At 36.0% G+C, this 22433-nt stretch overlaps 1 protein-coding gene across 1 annotated transcript in view; it reads left to right on the top strand.

Annotated features, from left to right (window-relative positions):
• CELF4 (CUGBP Elav-like family member 4) overlaps window positions 1–22433 on the top strand; it is a 1552143-nt gene that overhangs the window by 1016199 nt on the left and 513511 nt on the right.

The raw sequence follows: 22433 nt of genomic DNA, 5'->3' as shown, positions 1-22433 counted from the left end.
CCGGCGAACATAGCATGTTTGTGTTCGCCGCAGCGGGCGAACATATGCGATGTTCGATCTGCCCCCTATTCGTCATCATTGAGTAATACTTTGACCCTGTACCTCACAGTCAGCAGGCACATTCCAGCCAATCAGCAGCAGACCCTCCCTCCCAGACCCTCCTACCTCCTGGACAGCATCCATTTTAGATTTATTCGGAAGCTGCATTCTTAGGGAGAGGAGGGACAGTGTAGCTGCTGCTGATTTAGTAGGGAAATCTATAGCTAGGCTAGTGTATTCAGTGTCCACTACAGTCCTGAAGGACTCATCTGATCTCTGCTGTAAGGACAGCACCCCAAAAAGCCCTTTTTAGGGCTAGAACATCAGCTTTTTTTTTATTTTTCCGTGTAATCTGATTGCAGTTGCCTGCCTGCCAGCGTGTGTCACACAGCGTATACTGTGCCCACTTGCCCAGTGCCACCACTCATATCTGGTGTAACAGTAGTGTACATTTAAAAAAAAGAACGCTTTTTTGACTGTGTTAAATAATAGCAGTCAGTTTCCTTCACACGTGTGCGTTTAAGTGCCTGCCTACCAGGGCACAGTGTCACCCCAGTGCAACTCATATGTGGTGTAACAGTAGTGTAGATTTAAAAAAAAAAACACTTTTTTGACTGTGTTAAATAATAGCAGTCAGTTTCCTTCACACGTGTGCGTTTAACTGCCTGCCTGCCAGGGCACAGTGTCACCCCAGTGCAACTCATATGTGGTGTAACAGTAGTGTAGATTTAAAAAAAAAAAAACACTTTTTTGACTGTGAAATAATAGCAGTCAGTTTCCTTCACACGTGTGTGTTTTAGTGCCTGCCTGCCAGGGCACAGTGTCACCCCAGAGCAACTCATATCTGGTGTAACAGTAGTGTACATTTAAAAAAAAAAAACACTTTTTTGACTGTGAAATAATAGCAGTCAGTTTCCTTCACACGTGTGCGTTTCAGTGCCTGCCAGGGCACAGTGTCACCCCAGTGCAACTCATATCTGGTGTAACAGTAGCGTACATACCTGATGTTTTAAAGCACGTTATTCCAAACAATTTAGGAATGTTAGGTGATTTATGCCCTTTATGGATTAAAACCAGACTCTGCATCAACTATGTAATTTTCCATGGGAGTTTTGCCATGGATCCCCCTCCGGCATGCCACAGTCCAGGTGTTAGTACCCTTGAAACAACTTTTCCATCACTATTGTGGCCAGAAAGAGTCCCTGTGGGTTTTAAAATTTGCCTGCCTATTGAAGTCTATGGCAGTTCGCCCGGTTCGCCCGTTCGCGAACAGTTGTGGAAGTTTGCGTTCGCTGTTCGCGAACGCAAAATTTTAGGTTTGCGATATCACTATAAGACAATGCAATATGTTTTTGATAGGGCAATGCAGTATTTTTACAATAAAATAGCACAGTATTTTTTGGTGTGTTTGCACACAGATTCTGGGGTTTTAAGTTTGGAATTTCTATTTATTAACAAAAATCTGAAAATATTTAAATTTTTTTTTGCTTTTTGCATTTATCCTATACATTCTTTTCGTGGCACGCTAACTGTTGCGTGCAAGCAATATTGGGTTTAACGCAGCTGTTGGAAGTAGTGCACATATTATAAGTTGAAAGTAAACGCATTTGCTCGAGCGCAATTGAATTTATTGTGCATCAGGTTAGCGCAACTTCAGTGCTCTGATTAACTGTTACGCTAAAAAAAAGTTGCCCAAAATACATTAAAATTACATTAAAAAGTACAGTTACACTGTAACTGAAAAATTATATAAAAATCTGATAAGGGATGTTAGAAAAAGAGGACTGAAAAGGACCTAAACACATAAACATGTCTAAATATGTATATATTTAGTATATATACATACAGTTTTATGCAAAAGCTTAGGCACCCCTGACAATTTCCATGATTAACATTTATAAATAATTGGGTGTTTGGATCAGCAATTTCATTTTGATCTATCAAATAACTTAAGGACACAGTAATATTTCAGTAGTGAAATGAGCTTTATTGGATTAACAGAAAATGTGCAATATGCATCAAAACGAAATTAGACAGGTGCATAAATTTGGGCACCCTTGTCATTTTGTTAATTTGAATACCTGTAACTACCTAGCACTGATTAATTGGAAGGAACACACAATTGGTTTGGTGAGCCCATTAAGCCATGAACTTCATAGACAGGTGCATCCAATAATGAGAAAAGGTATTTAAGGTGGCAAATTGCAAGTTGTGGTTCTCTTTGACTCTCCTCTTAAGAGTGGCAACATGGGGGCCTCAAAACAACTCTCAAATGACCTGAAAACAAAGATTGTTCAACATTATGGTTTAGGGGAAGGTTACAAAAAGCTATTGCAGAGATTTAAGCTGTCAGTGTCCACTGTGAGGAACATAGTGAGGAAATAGAAGACCACAGGCACAGTTCTTGTTAAGGTCAGAAGTAAAATATCGGAGAGAGAAAGGCAAATAATGGTGAGAACGGTCAAAAACAGCCCACAGACCACCTCCAAAGACCTACAACATCATCTTGCTGCAGATGGTGTCACTGTGCATCGTTCAACAATTCAGAGTATGGGAGAGTGATGCGGAAGAAGCCTTTTCTGCACACACACCATAAACAGAGTCGCTTGAAGTATGTAAACACACATTTGGACAAGCCAGCTTCATTTTAGGAGAAGGTGCTGTGGACTGATGAAACAAAGATTGAGTTATTTGGTCATAACAAGGGGCTTTATGCATGGCTGCAAAAGAACTCAGCATTCCAAGACAAATACTTGCTAGCCACAGTAAAATTTGGTGGATGTTCCATCATGCTGTGGGGCTGTGTGGTCAGTGCCGGTACTGGGAATCTTGTTAAAGTTGAGGGTTGCATGGATTCCACTCAATATCAGCATATACTTGAGAATAATGTTGAGGTATCAGTCACAAAGTTGAAGTTATGCCAGAGTTGGATATTTCAACAAGACAACAACCCAAATCACTACTCAAAATCTACTCTGGCATTTATGCAGAGGAACAAGTACAATGTTCTGGAATGGGCATCCCAGTTCCCAGACCTGGATATCATTGAAAATCTGTGGGGTGATTTGAAGCGGGCTGTCCATGCTCGGCAACCATCAAACCTAACTGAACTGGAGATGTTTTGCATCATCCAGAATCCAGACACTCATTACAGGCTATAGGAAGTGTCTAGAGGCTGTTATTTCTGCTAAAGGAGGCTCTACTAAATATTGATGCAATATTTCTGTTGGGGTGCCCAAATTTATGCACCTGTCTAATTTATTTTGATGCAAATTGCACATTTTCTGTTAATCCAATACACCTCATTTCACTACTGAAATATTACTGTGTCATTTAGTTATTTGATAGATCAAAATGAAAATGCTGATCCAAACACCCAATTATTTATAAATGAAAATCATGGAAATTGTCAGGGGTGCCTAAACTTTTGCATACGACATATATACACATATAAACACATAAATACATATCTATACATACCTAGACATGTATAGGTAAATCCATTGGAGCCCTTTGCAGTTAAGTAGCTGAAAACATGTAAAATCATATTTATGCGATATTAATTTTTAATAAAGGTTTTAGCTATGTATTTAGTGTAAATATTTAACATTCCAATATTCTGCACATAGCAGAATATGTTCTAAGTATTTATAAATAGATATTCCTATATATATTTCTGTGTATATATATATATATATATATATATATATATATATATTATATATATAAATATATATAGGTATAAATATATATTTTTACCAAAAAACATCATATATATATAGAAATATGTATTTATGAATAAATAGAACATATTCTGCTATGTGAAGAACAGTGGAATGGGAAATATTCATATTTCATGTCAGGTTAGCGCTCTTGATAAAATGCGATCGGGTTTGCGTGTCTTGTTGGGTATTAGTTTTTTTTCAAACTTTTCACTTTCCATTGAAGTCTATGGGAGAATATGTTAAAGTAGTCGCGATATTCTAACTTCGGCATTTTGCACGTGTCAGGTTTTACTTTCAACTTGTAATATGTGTGGTACCCGGCGAGGAAAAAGCCGAAGTTTAGGGCAGTTAGCACCTAAGCGGGAGTGATAATTAGCGTTCCACTCGTAATCTAAAAGGATCTAAAACACAACCTTTCTTTAAATACAATATTGTATATTATTTAAAAATGTCTTCTACCAGCACTTTCTGTCCCCCGTTATCTTCATTCAGCTTGGTGTGGAGTGGTGACATATAAAGTGGTCCTACCCGCTCTATACTCTCTACTAAATGTGCGCACTCATCCTCTGTCAGGCAGCTCAGGTTATCTGATATCAAGCACTGCACCTAGAATATCTCTTAGGAGGGCACCCATATATCTCGCAATGGGCTGTGCTGCATGCCTTTACATTAATGGTACCAGAAAGCACCACCAGTAAAAACAAAAGCAGATCCCAATGGGGCAGACAACCGGGGTAGTAGTAAGTAATGGATTTCGGTAAAAATACCTAGAAAGATTTTATCAAATAGAAAAACATTGCAAAAGTAGTAATGTCAAAATGAAACATTCATGATTTACCATGCAATTTAAAACAAGTTTACACTTTACTTTTATTATCAATTTTCTTTGTTTTATTTGTATCCGTTGTTGGGAATAAACCTAGGAAGACTGATAAGAGCTTATGGGGTCAATTTACTAAAGTGCGAGCGGACATAATACGATATATCATATCATGTCCGCTGCACATTGTTAAATGCCGACAGCATACGCTGTTGGCATTTATCATTGCACCAGCAGTTCTTGTGAACTGCTGGTGCAATTCCGCCCCCTGCAGATTCACGGCCAATCAACCACTAGCAGGGGGTGTCATTCAACCTGATCGTATTCGATCGGGTTGATTTCTGTCCGCCACCTCAGAGCAGGCGGACAGGTTATGGAGCAGCCGGAAACACGGGGCATCAAACTTATCCCAGGCATTAGTTAGTACATAGGGTAGCCTTATTCTTATCCCAGGCATTAGTTAGTATGTAGGATAGCCTTATTCTTATCCCAGGCATTAGTTAGTATGTAGGATAGCCTTATGCTTATCCCAGGCGTTGGTTAGTATGTAGGATAGCCTTATTCTTATCCTAGGCATTAGTTAGTATGTAGGATAGCCTTATGCTTATCCCAGGCATTAGTTAGTCTGAATGATAGCCTTATGCTTATCCCAGGAATTAGTTAGTACGTAGGGTAGCCTTATTCTTATCCCAGGCATTAGTTAGTATGTAGGATAGACTTATGTTTATCACAGGCGTTAGTTAGTATGTAGGATAGACTTATGCTTACCACAGGCATTAGTTAGTATGTAGGATAGACTTATGTTTATCACAGGCGTTAGTATGTAGGATAGACTTATGTTTATCACAGGCATTAGTTAGTACGTAGGGTAGCCTTATTCTTATCCCAGGCATTAGTTAGTATGTAGGATAGCCTTATTCTTATCCCAGGCATTAGTTAGTATGTAGGATAGCCTTATGCTTATCCCAGGCATTAGTTAGCATTTAGAATAGCCTTATGCTTATCCCAGGCATTAGTTAGTCTGAATGATAGCCTTATGCTTATCCCAGGAATTAGTTAGTACGTAGGATAGCCTTATGCTTTTCCCAGGCATTAGTTTGTATGTAGGATAGACTTATGTTTATAATAGACATTAGTTAGTATGTAGGATAGCCTTATGCTTAACCCAGGCATTAGTTAGCATTTAGGGTAGCCTTATACTTATCCCAGGCATTAGTTAGTATTTAGGATCGCCTTATGCTTATCCCAGGCATTAGTTAGTATGAAGTATAGCCTTATATTTATCCCAGGCATTCATTAGTAGTACATAGGATAGCCTTATGCTTATCAAAGGCATTGATAGGTGCATAGGATAGCCTTATGTTTATCCCAGGCATTAATTAGTATGTAAAATAGTCTTATGTTTATCCCTGGGATTTTTAAAGTCCCCCACAGTGTTTGTCATTACTTCCTCTTGTGGAAGTTAATTCCATGAATCAATCACCATTTCTGTAAAGAAGTGCTTCTGCAAAATATACTACCATTCAGCTTGAGATAATAACTTTCCTTGTTCTGGAATTTTTCTTTTTCTTAAAGGGCTTTACTAAGCCCTTTAATAAAATTGGGAAGTTGTCATGCTCTATCCAATCTATGCAATATATAAAATTATTTTTATTTTGTTCTGTTTTTGTTATATTCACTACTGAGATAATTGAGCAGGCTAAAATGTTAAACAAACAATAGTCACATTTTGCTAAAAGCATATGGCACAAGCGTTTTGCTTGGTCAGTATTGCTCTCTTAACAAATCATAGCACAACAGTAACTCGTTCTGTTTATGAAAGAACTGCATATTTCTCAAAAATGTTTTGGTGCAACTTGAAGCCATATTGGATATGTTAATAATGTCAAATCTCTAAAATATTTGTGGGAAAAGTGGTCATAGTTAATGACAAACAATAATATCCCTACTAAGGTTTAATTTATATAATTCACATTAACCTTAGGTTACTGTGGCTACGACATGTTTAGTCTACTCCTATGTGACTTGCAGGGCATATTTGGGTAGAAGACAAGATAAATGTATGATTTGCATATTTTGTCACTAAATTTATCATCTGATCACTGTTCTTCTTGATTATACTCATATATTTATTTATTATTTATTTATTTATTTTGGCTTTATTTTCCATACTAATTTGGGCATCTATTAGAAATAAATTTTCTAACAAAAAAAAAATCTGGTTAAATATTAATGGTTCCTTGACCTTGGTGCACACATTTTATTTAGAGGTTAATGAATACACTATGCATGCAGTCAAACTTGTACAATGTACACATTCATTTGCCAATCATGGAGTTAAAAAAACGCTTAGTAACCTTGCATAACAGATAGTATATTGTAATGTTATAATTGAAATGATTGTGGGGTTCTATATGGAATGTATATTTAACTAATATTTGCCTCAAGCAGAAAGACATCAGCAGTGCCAATTTCACATTTTCAACAAGAATCAGTCAGGTTTATGTATACACCAAAGAAAAGCCATTTCTCAAGAGAAAATATCAATATAAGTACATTAGTTTATCACAGCTACTCTGTTCCCTTAAGGCACCTTTTCAGGTTATCCATTACATTGTGCCACCTTATATGCCCTAATCCCCAAAGAACAGAGTTAAATGTTTTAGAATTTTTCTGTTAAAGGCATTTTACAATATATCTGCCTCATTCAGAGTGACACATTGATGTATGCACAGATATTTGTCTTGCGGCTTCCTCTTCTGAGCTTAGTTATTTACAGATTGTGTCATGCAAAATTCATATTTCACAACTGAAGTAATGTTCTCACAATATTTTATTTGAAGGAATAAATTGAAAATCCAAAATAAAGGTTAAAGATAAATACATTTATGGAGATGAATGTATATTGGGTAAATATAAAAGTGTATTTTGCTTTATATTTTAAAATAGGATCAACTTGACCAATTCTACAACTCAACAGTTTCCTTACTACTGTCCAATATCCTTTGTCATAGTAAGAAGTTGTTGAAATTCTATTTTGATGAAGGGATATTGTGTTCTTTAACTGTAACCCTGTTTTTCCAATATAGTTAAGACTACATGTACATTTAAAGATTTGACCATGTTTTGAGTCAATGCATTTAGATTTTACACTATTTAAAGCAGATTTCTGTCTAATGTTTTCCTAAAAATGCAAATTGTTCTCAAATCAAAGAATCTGACATTTCTAGTTGTCTGTATTACACATTTCTAACAGACAAATGTGTAAATAGCAGGATTACAATGGGTGCAGTAGCAGCTGGAGTTGTCTCTTCAGGACTCGGATATTGTTAAAGAGTGTGTCTAAATGTTTGGCTCCTAGCTGCACCTCTGCTAACAATGTCTGCATTTACCAATATAACAGTATGAACTTTACCTCCTCCAACATTAATAATTAAATGTAATGATTATTATTGTTTTTTTAATAGCCAAATATCATACATTTATTTTGTTTCACCAACAACATATGTTTTTGCATTTTTGGCAGCTTAATCGTTTTTTAGTCATGTGTACAATGCTGCTGCTTATTTTCAGAATCCACAGTTGGTTAACAAATAATGCATAGAATGTTTAGCAACATAATTGTTTTGTTTCATCTATCATTTGTTTCATTGTTTATTTTATCTTCTTTTTTTTTTTTTTTTGTTATTGTTCAATTAAACTTCTGGAAACCATGATGTACCTTTGATTTTCTTTACAGAGCTTGATTATTGTGTCTCATTTATATTTTTTAGTTGATCCAGAAAGGTAACACTCACTACAACCAACTTTCATTCTCATGTACTTTACTCTGCCATTTTATATTATATCCCTGGTGTTTATAAGCATTGCTATTCTTTGATCTTTAAGTGGCAGCTTTTTCAAACTATTCATTCTCAGCTTTCCAGTTGGAAAATGTAGTATAAAAGCTGAATTGATGGAGTGGTCTCTGTTCTTTGGAATCTGTTGCTATCAGTTGGAACCTTCCCTCCTATCTTTATAATAATGTAAGTCAATCAGGTTCAAATTATGGATCCTAGTGACAGATGTTTGGTGAGCCACTTAGCTGTGAGACGTTCTTCCGACTATTTGCTTTTTTCCACCTCGAGTTCATTTAAAGAATCTGTAGAGAGTTATTTTTCCTTTCCAGAATGTCTTTAACTGCAGAATACTTGCTCCCACTGGGCAGCCTAATGATGTTGGACACAATATGTGTGAAGAGCTCTTTTGAGGCATCATCCCCCAGGCTATATCACTGATGATAAAATCATTGTTTATTTAGTCCTTAGGCCTAGAAACCATCTGCAGTCCTCTCAGCTCCTGTTGTTTTTAAAGTCCTATTAAGTTTTTCAACCTCTCCTCAGAGCGTTATTTTATTTTTAAGCAGCTACAGAATACTCTCTGTCAATGTATCTCCAGCAAAGCAAATGAGTGCTGACAGTTTTATTCTTTTGGCAGACTTGTATCTGATGGTGTGTGCTAGGAATGGCTGATCTCTGTATGGCCCCTTCCTATAAACGTGCAGCAGGACTGAGTGCAACATATTTAGACTGACAGTGACATGTATAAATGTCAAGGTCGCAAGACTTTGATTTAGATTAAATTTCCCTTTGTTAATGGACACTGTTTTAGTAAGAGAATACTGGACATCTGTCAAAGCTATGAACTTTTATTAACTTTTTTTATGAAAATGATAAATGTTTTTAAGTTATTTTGTGTAAATAATTCAAGAACAGCTTAAAGTAGTTTTGTAGCATTGTTCTTAGTGGAAATTAGAGGATATCATGTAGCTTGAGAGTTTGAAAGAGATGGACATTGTGCAGAGTTCCCTTTTCTATTAGGAATTTTGCATTTCTTTTGTACTTGTCACCTTACTCCTCCATCCCTATCTGTCTCTTTTCTTGCAATGTATTCTTTCTCCCTTCACCAAGCTATCTCAATTGTCTTGCTTTAGTGCTCTCATATCTTTGCTTAGATCTCTCTCTTTCCTAACTCAATGTCTCTCTCCCCTTAACCTAGCTTCTAATCATACTTCCTCTTTGTTTCTCTCCTCCTTTACCTAGTTGTTTCTCCTCCCTTTATTTGTTTCCTCCCTTTTAGTTAAATATCTCTTCTCTTATAACATAGTAACATAGTAACATAGTAGATGAGGTTGAAAAAAGACCGAATTCCATCGAGTTCAACCTATATGAAGACTCGCCAGAAACACAGGCCGTCAAGCTCCTTTCGGAGCTTGATAGATAGGCCCCATTATCTGTATTGTTTGATAGCACTAAATCCAATATAGCATTACTCCTAGTTGGCTCATCTATTAATTGTGACAAGAAGTTATCCCTGAGAACATTAAAAAATCTATCGCCCTTAGCTGAATTGCTAGTTTCATTGGCCCAGTTTATATCAGGGTAATTAAAATCTCCCATAATTACAGCACTGTTATTAGCAGCCTTACCTATTTGCATAAGTAGTTGAGTTTCCTCCAGATCACTAATGTTGGGGGGCTTGTAGCATGTTGCTAGTAATATTTTTTGGGATTTCCCCCCCACTCTTTATTTACACCCACAGGGTCTCTACATTGTTGCCTGTAACATAAATATCTTCCCTTATTGTAGGTTTAAGGTTAGGATTAATATGCATGCCAAATCCTCCACCCCTTTTATTATTCCTGTCCCTCCTAAATCAAGTATACCCCTCTAAGTTAACTGCCCAGTCATGCGAATCATCCCACCAAGTTCTTATGTTTCTCCTACCTTTCTCTTAATCTCTCTCATACCTTCATCTAACTGTCTCTGCTACCTTATTTTGGTAGTCACTATTTCCTTCACCCCACTGTCTAACCTCCCTTCTTCTGGCAGTCACTAGTCCCTTCACCCCTCTGTGTAAACTCCCTCCTTTAGGCTGCCACTATTCCCTTCCCCCCACTCTCTAACCTCCCTTCTTATGTCTGTCACTATTCTCTTTACCTCACTGTCTAACCTCCTTTCTTCTGTCTATAACTATTCCCTTCACCTCACTGTCTAACCTCCCTTCTTCCGTCTATCACTATTCCCTTCACCCCACTGTCTAACCTCCCTTCTTCTGGCAGTCACTAGTCCCTTCACCCCTCTGTGTAAACTCCCTCCTTTAGGCTGCCACTATTCCCTTCCCCCCACTCTCTAACCTCCCTTCTTATGTCTGTCACTATTCTCTTTACCTCACTGTCTAACCTCCTTTCTTCTGTCTATAACTATTCCCTTCACCTCACTGTCTAACCTCCCTTCTTCCATCTATCACTATTCCATTCACCCCACTGTCTAACCTCTCTTCTTCTGTCTATCACTATTCCCTTCACCTCACTGTCTAACCTCCCTTCTTCCGTCTAACACTATTCCATTCCACATTCATCTCACTCTTATTCTTACTTTCCTTTGGCTAACTATTCTTTTTACCAGGTCTTCTCTTCTCCTTGCCTATAGTTTCTTCTATGTTGACATAGTCATTCCTCTTGCTCTCTTATCCTTTTCTCTCTTCCTGTCATGCATGTCCTCCCCCTTTGCATTCTATACTACTATATTGTCTTTATCCCCCTTTTACCTTATTTATATTATTTTCTGCATGCTGCCTCCAAGCTGGACCTGACTTTCTATTATCACCTCCCCTCCAGTGGATTTATTTCTCCCCTTCTCCTGCTTGTCCCTAAGCATGTGACCAAACCAATCCCTTGCCTCTCTTCAAGTGGCTAAATGTCTGCTACAATCCTTCACTGTCTCTCTGCTTATTGCCCTGGATTTCATATTTTTCTTTCCCATTTCCTCCCTTATCCATGATACATCTCATTACTGACAAAGTCACTATCCCTATTTGTGCAAAATATCTTTTGAATGCATTTTTGCGTTCATTGCCTATATGTCTTTTATTATTTATTGTTATTCTTACTCTTATTATTTATTATCCATTATTTTTTTCACTTCCTCTTTACCTTTATTTCTACTGTCTGTCCTTTCCTCTTTGTTGTCTATCTTCAATTCCATTGTCTGTTTCTTTCAGTGTGTTATCTATCTTCCATTCTATTGTCTGTCCCTTTCTCTTTGTTGTCCATCTTCTATTCCATTGTCTGTCCCTTTCTCTTTGTTGTCCATCTTCCATTCTATTGTCTGTCCCTTTCTCTTTGTTGTCCATCTTCTATTCCATTGTCTGTCCCTTTCTCTTTGTTGTCCATCTTCCATTCTATTGTCTGTCCCTTTCTCTTTGTTGTCCATCTTCTATTCCATTGTCTGTCCCTTTCTCTTTGTTGTCCATCTTCTATTCCATTGTCTGTCCCTTTCTCTTTGTTGTCCATCTTCTATTCCATTGTCTGCCCCTTTCTCTTTGTTGTCCATCTTCCATTCTATTGTCTGTCCCTTTCTCTTTGTTGTCCATCTTCTATTCCATTGTCTGCCCCTTTCTCTTTGTTGTCCATCTTCTATTCCATTGTCTGTCCCTTTCTCCTTGCACTCTACCTTCCTGTAAACTGGGCCTCTCTTTCTATAGCTGTCTGCCTTCATTTCTGCTCTATGCCTCTTTCTCCTTGCTCTCTATTTTCTTTTCCACTGTCTATCCCTTCCTTCTTGCTCTCTTTCTTCCCATTCCCTATCTGTAACTTTGTCCTTGATTTCTTGCTTGTCTTCTTTCTTTTTCACTGCCCGTCTCTTTCTCCTTTCTCCTCTTTCAAGCACTTTTTAACTGGTAAGTCCCAAATCTGTATTTTTATGAATCATATAAACATTTGCTATCTCCAGTCTAATCTCCCACTGCGGATATTGCAGTCTTAACAGCTAAGATTTAGCCATCTCTGTTCCAGTTAGCTTTAGAAACAAATCATCCTGATTTCGTAAAATTAAAACTTGAACACTCATAAATTCAGAGACCAATACTTAAAAACTTCATTGTTATGAATTAATTACCTTGCAAATTCTGAATTTTCCAAGCTAACATATTCAATTAGTCATAGGCACTCACATGTATTAATTCACAGACTTTCAAATCTGTAAATTTCTTGGCTCAACATATAGAGGAAATCTTAGGTCTTCATGTTCATTATTTAGGCTCACACATGCCTAATTTTACATGCCAAAATAAACACAGTTGAGTACAATTATTGGACAAACTTAAGTGGATCAAGAGCACAAAGTACAAATTTCTCTAAAGACCAAATTAGGATGATCGTCTGCGAATGCGTACAAAAGTTTTGAAGAGGCCACACATGTGACATTTGTATTCTCCTTGCAGCGTCTGTTAATAATTTAATTCCCATTAGAAGTGCCTATGTTCTAGAGGAAGAGAAAAGATTTATAGACAGAACTGTGTCCTGGTTGTTGATTTTTTTTTGTCTTTCTGTTTTCTTGGCATTTATCATGCATTTTTTAATTTGGATCGGCGACTCGCTACCATCTGGTCATTATTGCAAAGAAATATTCATTTTCTGGGAGTGACGTGGGTTTTAATTTATCACAGAGCTTAAAGGTGCAACTGCAGCTTTTTAATTTAGCTTTTAAATAAGAAATCCGCAGAAAAAAATAAAGCATCCAGAACCTATGAATATATACGTAGCTCAATAGCAGCATTATCAGGGGTTTCAGAATAAAAATCTATCATTTGGACAAAAAGTGAACCATTAATTTTTCCAATTATTGATATTGGCTGGAAATTTATTTTGATATCTTTTAGTTCTTAAAGGGACAGATACTACTGTAGGTTCTTGAGCAATTTATGGACACTGTGTTTGCAACCACTAGCATATAGTGCTCAAGACATGTACATACTCCTGATTCTACCTAGGTATTTAATCATGGAAAGTAGCTAAGTTTACAAAGGTTACCAAGAGAAAAGGGTAAATATGTCAATGGAAGAACATTTGTGTGTTTTGGGTTGTTTTTATGTTTTGTCTCCCTTGACCCTTTAATTTATGATAATGAATTATGTATATTAGAAGGCTTTTAGAGTACCTAGAATCAAATACCTGATTGGGCAATAATATGTAGTACCCTTCCTACTAGGCATCAATTTGAAACCAGTCACTCATCCAGCTTCTGTGTTTTGTGTGGTTTACACATTCCAAGGTGACCCCTACGTACAGTACATATATGCAAACCAAACAGCTAGTAGAATCCAGGTATATTATGGTAAAAGTATCTGCAGCCTGATAGTGGCACTGCAATGGGTATCCCATCTAAAACTCAATGGTTTAAGCAATGCCAGTACCTTCTATACATACAGTGCTTTCTATACATACAGTACCTTATATACATAGAGTACCTTCTATACATACAGTACCTTCTATACATACAATACATTTTATAGATACAGTTCCTTCTATACATACAGTACCTTCTATACATACAGTACCTTCTATACATAGAGTACCTTCTATACATACAGTACCTTCTATACATACAGTGCCTTCTATATATACAGTACCTTCTATACTTACAGTGCTTTCTATACATACAGTACCTTCTATACAAACAGTGCTTTCTATACATACAGTACCTTCTATACATACAGTACCTTCTATACATACAGTACCTTCTATACCTACAATACATTTTATAAATACAGTTCCTTCTATACATACAGTACCTTCTATACATACAGTACCTTCTATACATACAATACATTTTATAGATACAGTTCCTTCTATACATACAGTACCTTCTATACATACAATACATTTTATAGATACAGTTCCTTCTATACATACAGTACCTTCTATACATACAGTACCTTCTATACATAGAGTACCTTCTATATATACAGTACCTTCTATACTTACAGTGCTTTCTATACATACAGTACCTTCTATACATACAGTACCTTCTATACATACAGTACCTTCTATACAGACAATACATTTTATAGATACAGTTCCTTCTATACATACAGTACCTTCTATACATAGAGTACCTTCTATACATACAGTACCTTCTATACATACAGTGCTTTCTATACATACAGTACCTTCTATACATACAGTGCTTTCTATACATACAGTACCTTCTATACATACAGTACCTTCTATACAAACAGTACTTTCTATACATACAGTACCTTCTATACATACAGTACCTTCTATACATACAGTGCTTTCTATACATACAGTACCTTCTATACATACAGTGCATTCTATACATACAGTACCTTCTATACATACAGTACCTTCTATACAAACAGTGCTTTCTATACATACAGTACCTTCTATACATACAGTGCTTTCTATACATACAATAGATTTTATACATACAGTCCCTTCTATACATACAGTGCTTTCTATACATACAATACATTTTATAGATACAGTTTCTTCTATACATACAGTATACAGTTTTAAGTAACAATAAGTAACATTGGAAGCAGTCAAAGTCATTCTCTGAGAATTTGTAGAGTATATATGGAATATAAATGTATATGGCATATACAATTCTTACATTCTCTGCACTTAGGTTATATATATTAGTGGACTATTGTTGCCATTGTTTTTTAACTCTGATGTTCTTCTGTTGTAAAATTAAAAAAATTTTTTTTATATGAAATAAATATTTTCTACATGTCCAATATTTATCATAATATATTGGTTGGGCTAGATCACAAGTGGCACGCTATTATTAGAGCGCCCGATATAAAAATATCATGCCCGCACTAATTTGCTAAAACAGTTAACGTGAACGCACTAGTACAAATTAAACTTGTGCTTGCCTGGTTAGTGTGACTGAAGAAAGGGTTAGGGCAAAAAGTTGCTCTTAGCACAACATAAATAGATTCAAATATACAATTACACTCATAAATACACTATCTAATAAAATTATACATATAAATATTAATAAAAAAGTTAGAATGGTTCAAAGGTAGTATATGGCACATGACAAGGTGTTTGACTGTAAAGGGCTATAATATATATACACACACACACATATATATATATATATATATATATATATATATATATATACATGTCTGTGTATGTATGTATACATTTATATTTATGTACACATGTGTATTTATGTATGTAATATGGCTGGTTAGCGAGTAAGCAATAGTTTTTTATATATATATATATATATATATATATATATATATATATATACGCTCTCCATTGAAGTCTATGGGGAGAAGAAGTTAGCACGGTTGCGACTTCCGAAGTCCAACAGTAAGCGCGCATTGGGTTTTGCTGATGCTCAAACATTTTCCTTTCAACTTTTAATATGAGGGTTACCCTGCGTGCGTTAAAAGTTTACTTCTGGCGGTGTTTGTGATCGAGCAAAAGCAATAAATAGTGCACAACTTGTAATGTGGCCCATTATGTTTAAACTGCTTTAGCTAACTTTAATAGGCGCTCAATACATCTCGTAATAATAGGCAGCTAGAGTGACAAACCTGGTGTGTTCAGACAACCTGTTTGAGAATCACAGGTCTAGACAGTAGAAAGGGTGAGATACATAATGTCAAGCTATACAGAATGTGTAATGAAAACAAAAAATAGTGACACAAACTTGGGGAATCTGTGTAGTAGGAAACAGATGGTTAGTGATAGATTGGTAAATTCTGGTCAAAGCAGTGAATTTTACATAAATAAAGAACCAGGTACATCTAATGCTTCTGAGATTCTAGCTTAAATGTATTATTGTTGTCTACCAGAACTGGGTTTGACGTATGCAACATTGCATAGTTACAGATGGCATCTTTGTTAAAGGGACATTATAGTTAAACTGATACAAATCATCCTTCAATACACATGTCGTAGTGAAAAAGTGTCTTTGAAAAGATATCATTGTTTTAGTGACAGTGTTTAAGTGCACACTACCTAAAGAGTATTTATTTGAACACTTTTCACATCCACATTTACAACTGGTGTCTGCTCATAGAACTAGGGGGGATTTGCATTCTAATTTTAATTATACTGTTCATTTAAGAAAAATATTTACTATGTATCAGTGTCCAAAGTGGGATTTCCCATTATCATATGTTTTAAAAAGTGGTTTTGTAGCATATTTTGTTCAAATCAGAATATGCTGTAAACTATTAATGGACATGTTGGCGTCTTTACAAATGAATATACATGAAATTCAAGCATCATGAATTTGGTGTACAGATTATGGGATCCATTTATCAAATGTTGAGCGGACATGATTCGTTGTAGCAAATCATGTCTGCTGGACATTGCTGAAGGCAGACAGAATATGCTGTCCAAATTTATCATTGCACAAGCCTTTCTTTACAAATGCTTGTGCAATGCCCTTCCTCTGCTCACTGGCACAAATCGGCCACTAGCAGGGACTGTCAATCATCATGATCGTATTAGTTTGATTTCAATCTGCCACCTTTTAGCTGGTGGACAGGTTAAGGAGCAGGGGTCTTATGACCGCTGCTTTTTAACTTTCAATCGAGCCTGAAACAATGGAGCCCAATGATTTCATGTCCATGCTGATAGGTACATTGAAGTAGGAATCAGTGGTATGGGGAGAGGAACATATCTTGTAAATATTGAGGCATATTTAGTAGAGGAAAAAGAGGGAGCCTAAGATAGAAACACACACTAGTCTTATGAGAACACAAAGTTAAAAACAATACATTGTTTATTTAGAACACATAAATAAAGATAGAATCTTTGTATGAGCCAGAAAAGTCATTATTTTAGTTAACTAATGCCATATTTTCTATAATATTTACTATGAACTTTGTCCACTCCACATCACAGAAAATATATTAACTTTATATGGGAAAATAGCGCCTGGCTTGTTGCTTAATCATGAAGAGGGAACCTGCTGCCGTCTGTGGTTTGGTTGCACATATTGCAAAGTCTCAGAGAAGATCTCAGAGGTGATTCTGGGAGCAACAAGCACTGAACTTTGAGGAACCCAGGTGCCATTTCCATCCATGTGAGCTTTACCAATTCCTTTAAATAGCAATGCTGAAAACAGAGGTGCAGGGTCATGGTATTTAGGCTTTCCTATTTTGAACAACAATAGTCTAATAGTTGTTAATATTATTTACAGGTTTAGTGCATAAAAACCAACATGAATCTAGAGGTCATCAAGCTATATACCAATGATATCACTGTGGGTAATTTGTTAATGGACAATGGACTCCATTTATTATTGAGCAAGCAAACAATATTCTCAACCTGGTAACCTGCCCAAACGTAATTGCGGTGAGTGGGCAACAATGCGCTGCCCACATTTACCATTTCATAAGCTGATAGAATGTAAGCTGCCATGATATAGAGGTTAAAAAGAATTGGTCTTAAGATCATTGCCTCTTAGCTATTGGCTGCAGTCTTGCTCATGCTCATATGGACCAAAAGAGCTCCATGATAATTTTCTACCAAACTTACCATTGTAGTCTATGGAAATTGTATAACACTATTATATAATACGTTTTTCACCAGGATAACAACATACTGGGTGTGCTAATGCTACTGATATTAAGGTCTGCAATGCTTTAGGAAGCAATATATTGCAGCTCTCTCTAGTTGAAAGGGAGTAAGTATGTTACATTTTTAATAAAATCAATAATTATACATTCCAAAATGACAAATAACTACACTCATTACTCTGTTGGAATATGGAACTTATGGAACATGTCAAGAAGCTCACAATCAGCTGATCAGGTTGTTTTATGGAATGCAAGGGCTACTGTTCACTCCCATTTTCTACTATAGCACCCCCAAACCTCAAAATATTCAAACCCATGACCAGAGATCTATGTAGAGTAAGGAGAATGGTAATAGAGGGGATTTAAAAAAACACACAATTGAATTGTATGAAAAAGTATGTTGTCAGCAATACATAATTTGGTAGCATTTCACAAATAAATTCTAATAATAAATTCTAATAATAGTAGATATGGTCCCTACCCCAGTTCTCCCTGAGCCACTAAGATTTTGCTTTGTGATCAACTTATTGCACACCCATATATTTTATTCTCTAGAACTAATCCTGTCACAAACCTGAAACAAGATGAAAAGATACTTAATCAGCTCACATCCTGGTGTTTAAAAGCGACGCACGTTGCAGACATTTACGCACAATAAGAAAGAGTTGACTTACATCAACCACACAAAAGTTCCATCTTACAGCCTTACAATTCATTTGATAACACCATCTGTAAAAGTAACATCTGTTTCTCAATCCCAGAACTACCTAGCATTTGAATAAGTTATAATTATCTGGCACTGCCAGATTATTAATGGTTTCAAGTTGAAGAAGACTAATATTATCTGTGATAATTGGCATTCATCCCAGATAAATCTACTTTCAATCAGATTTTTTTTTATTAATCATTTATTTTCTTTTGTTTTCTATCTTTATATTCCATCTATTCTTTTTTCCGTTCTCTCAATGTGAGATTTTTGAGTGTTCATTTTCTGTGGCCGTTGGCTCCAAGACGCATATACCAAGCTATTAATCAGAAAGACTAATGATATCATACAATGTTAAGGACACCCTGGAGAATTGAGCAGCTATAACCTGCACAAAGTTTTACGCTTACATCCCCTCTATATACTTCCATCACATTTGAAGATCGCTCACTTTTATGCAAGAAGCAAGTTTTATTAACTTTATCAACAACATATAGCCCAGTGTTTAATGATGTAGCACACCTCTAGGGTTATATAATGTGCGCAGTTCATCATCAGCTGTTACCATAGTAAATAGGAGTCTGCGCCTTCTATATGATGAATGCTCATGTGAGTTATGCAGTTCTGATTGCTAACTGGTATTTTGGAGGTGGGGTAACAGACATGAATTTACAGGGATATCATAGGGTTTGATGAACACAGTGACCTCAAAATATATATATATATATATATATTTTTTTTTTTTTTTTTAAAAAGGTTTCTAACCTGTTTGCTGAACATTTTGCAATCATTGAAAAACCTTGTATCAAATCTAACATATGAATATTGAATGTTAATTGTTACTGACTTCACTCAATGTAGGTCAGGTGTACCTAAAATATAGATTAGGAATCTACAAATAGATTTCTAGGTGCTGACCAGTAGATCACACAACTGTTCTATTATTCCCCAATTCACTCTCAACTAGTAGTGATATTATTGGCTTAATTTAACAGTACAAACAACTGTGTTTTATACAAGTAGACTCTGTATTACTTATTTTGCTTGTATTAAAACATGGATTCAGCTCAGATATCCTTGTGGTTACCAAATGAATGAGTAGATCATGCCCAGAAACATCACAAAGAGTAGACATTATATTTAAATCCTACCTTGATATTTGAATGCTAACACCAAAGTCAAACTAAATTATAATATTTTACCTTTTAAATATCATATCATTGACCCATCCATAAAACTAAGATATAATAGTTTTTTTGTTAACTGACATAATTATAATTATGTTATCAACCATAGAAGGATAAAAGGTTGAGTTTACTGGAATTTGAACCTAGAATCCTGATGCTTTAACATATACTGCAGTTGGCTGATTATATAACTGAGGGCCAGATTACAAGTGGATCGCTAACTTTTGCTATCAAGAAAGCAATATTTGTGCGCCAGTGTGTAATACCAGCATATGCTAATGTGCTCTGGTATTAAAAGTTAACAGCAATGTGAACGCAAGCTCACGTTTGCACTGCTGGGAAGCATTGCCCTCACAAGAGTGAACTTCCATATGCTCCAATGGGAGCCTCATTCTGATGCTGTCAGACGGCTTTAGAACCTAAGCTCAGCAAAAGGGGTAAGTAGCGCGCCGATTGCAGAATTTGTAAATATATATACAGTATATATATATATATATATATATATATATATATATATATATATATACACATATTAACACATAAATATATATGTATTTAGTCATATACATATATATTTACTAGGAACACATAGTTCCCATAGACTACAATGTAAAGGAACTTTTCAGTGCCGTTTGTTTTCTAACATCCCGCTCCCACCAACTTTAGACCCCAAAAACTCCCTAGTGCAGTTGTTTTAATCTAAAAACATATGATACTTTTTTAAAATAAAAAAAATATATAATGCCCTCTATTTTGAGGGCATTTGGGGCACTTTTAGAAAATTAACCAGAGATCGGATCTTTGGTTAATTTTCTGAGTGCTAATTGTAACCACGAGCTCGCGGTAGCAATAACCAACCATTTGCAGGCATGAGATAATTTAGCATTCCACTTGTAATCTAGCCCAAAATATCTCAATGGGCTCCAGTTATGAAGACACATAGGGGAATATTTATCAAGCACCGTATGGAACTTGATGCCCCTTTTTTCCGTCGAGCCGTCAGACTTGCCGGAAACAGAATATATGAAGCAGCTGCTCCATAACTTGTCTGCTTGCTTTGAGGCAGCGGATAGAAATCAACCCGATCGAATACGATTGGGTTGATTGACACCCCCTGCTTGCGGCCGCGAATGTGCAGGGGGTGGCATTGCACCAGCATTTTACAAGAACTGCTGGTGCAATGATGAATGCCGACAGTGTATGCTCATTTGATTGGGGTCTTTGACAGGCCCTGCTTTCTTGTGATTTGTCTTGCAAGAGCTCAGCACAAAGATTTCCTTGTGCTATGTTAAATGTGGGCAGCAAACATACATCCTCCACTGCCCGCTTCCTGTGATCACTGGTAGATATGTTTTCCAGTTAGATGAATCATAATAGAGCCTTTTTGGGTTTCATGCCCCTGTAATAAATACTGGGCATAAGTGAAAGGGAATTTTGAGAAATGTACATAACCATTTTTTATTTTTATTTTTGTTTATATTGTTGTAACTTAGCTAGAGGAGGAACTATTGTGAGTTTTATAAAAATAGGGCTTGGCCAGATAGAAATGAATTCAAACAGTATATTTGACTATTTAATATTAGTTCACTGTAGGTTGTATAAAACTGTGTGTTTAACCCTTGGAAATCCTTCAGAAAATGATTTATATATAACAAAAGTGATAGTCCCCATAGTTAAAATCATCTCTAGAGCCTCAATGTGCTACTGGGTATTAGCTGATCCAATGAAAAAGGGCATATTTGTGTAGCCACTAATCACCAGCTAGCTCACAGAAGTGCGCTGTGGCTCCTCAGCATACCCGAGTATGCTTTTCTACAAAGAGAACAAAAATAAATTGATAATAAAAATAAATTGAAATGTCTCTTAATTTTGCAAGTTCGGTCTGAACCATGAACGTTTAATTAGGATTTTCATGACCCTTTAAAGGGACACTGAACCCACATTTTTTCTTTTGTGATTCAGATAGAGCATGAAATTTTAAGCAACTTTCTAATTTACTCCTATTATCAATTTTCTTTCGATCTCTTGCTATCTTTATTTGAAAAGGAAGGCATCTACTCTTTTTTTTGGGGGGGTCAGAACTCTGGACAGCACTTTTTTATTGGTGGGTGAATTTATCCACCAATCAGCAAGAACAACCCAGGTTGTTCACCAAAAATGGGCCGGCATCTAAACTTACATTCTTGCATTTCAAATAAAGATACCAAGAGAATGAAGATAATTTGATAATAGGAGTAAATTAGAAAGTTGCTTAAAATGTCATGCTCTATCTGAATCATGAAAGAAAAAATTTGGGTTCAGTGTCCCTTTAACTGGTATTATGCTGCCTTATGTATATGCATATCTCAGAATAAAGCCAGAAAATAGGCTAAACTTTCTTCTATGTCTCTGAACTTAGCTAAGTTTTCTGTTTAATACAGTATCAGCTTATATTTAAGCATCACTGCCCCTTCATAACTTGCAGAAATAAGTAAAAAATCTCCCTTTGGTCATCTTTAAATGTCTCTATAAAGAGCATAATCATCATCTAGAGCAGATATTAATGAGCTGTGAGA

This window comes from Bombina bombina, chromosome 2 (assembly GCF_027579735.1).
Source record: "Bombina bombina isolate aBomBom1 chromosome 2, aBomBom1.pri, whole genome shotgun sequence".
Taxonomy (NCBI): Eukaryota; Metazoa; Chordata; class Amphibia; order Anura; family Bombinatoridae; genus Bombina; species Bombina bombina.
The sequence above is the reverse complement of the archived record's forward strand: the minus strand, read 5'-3'. Positions and strand labels throughout refer to the sequence as shown.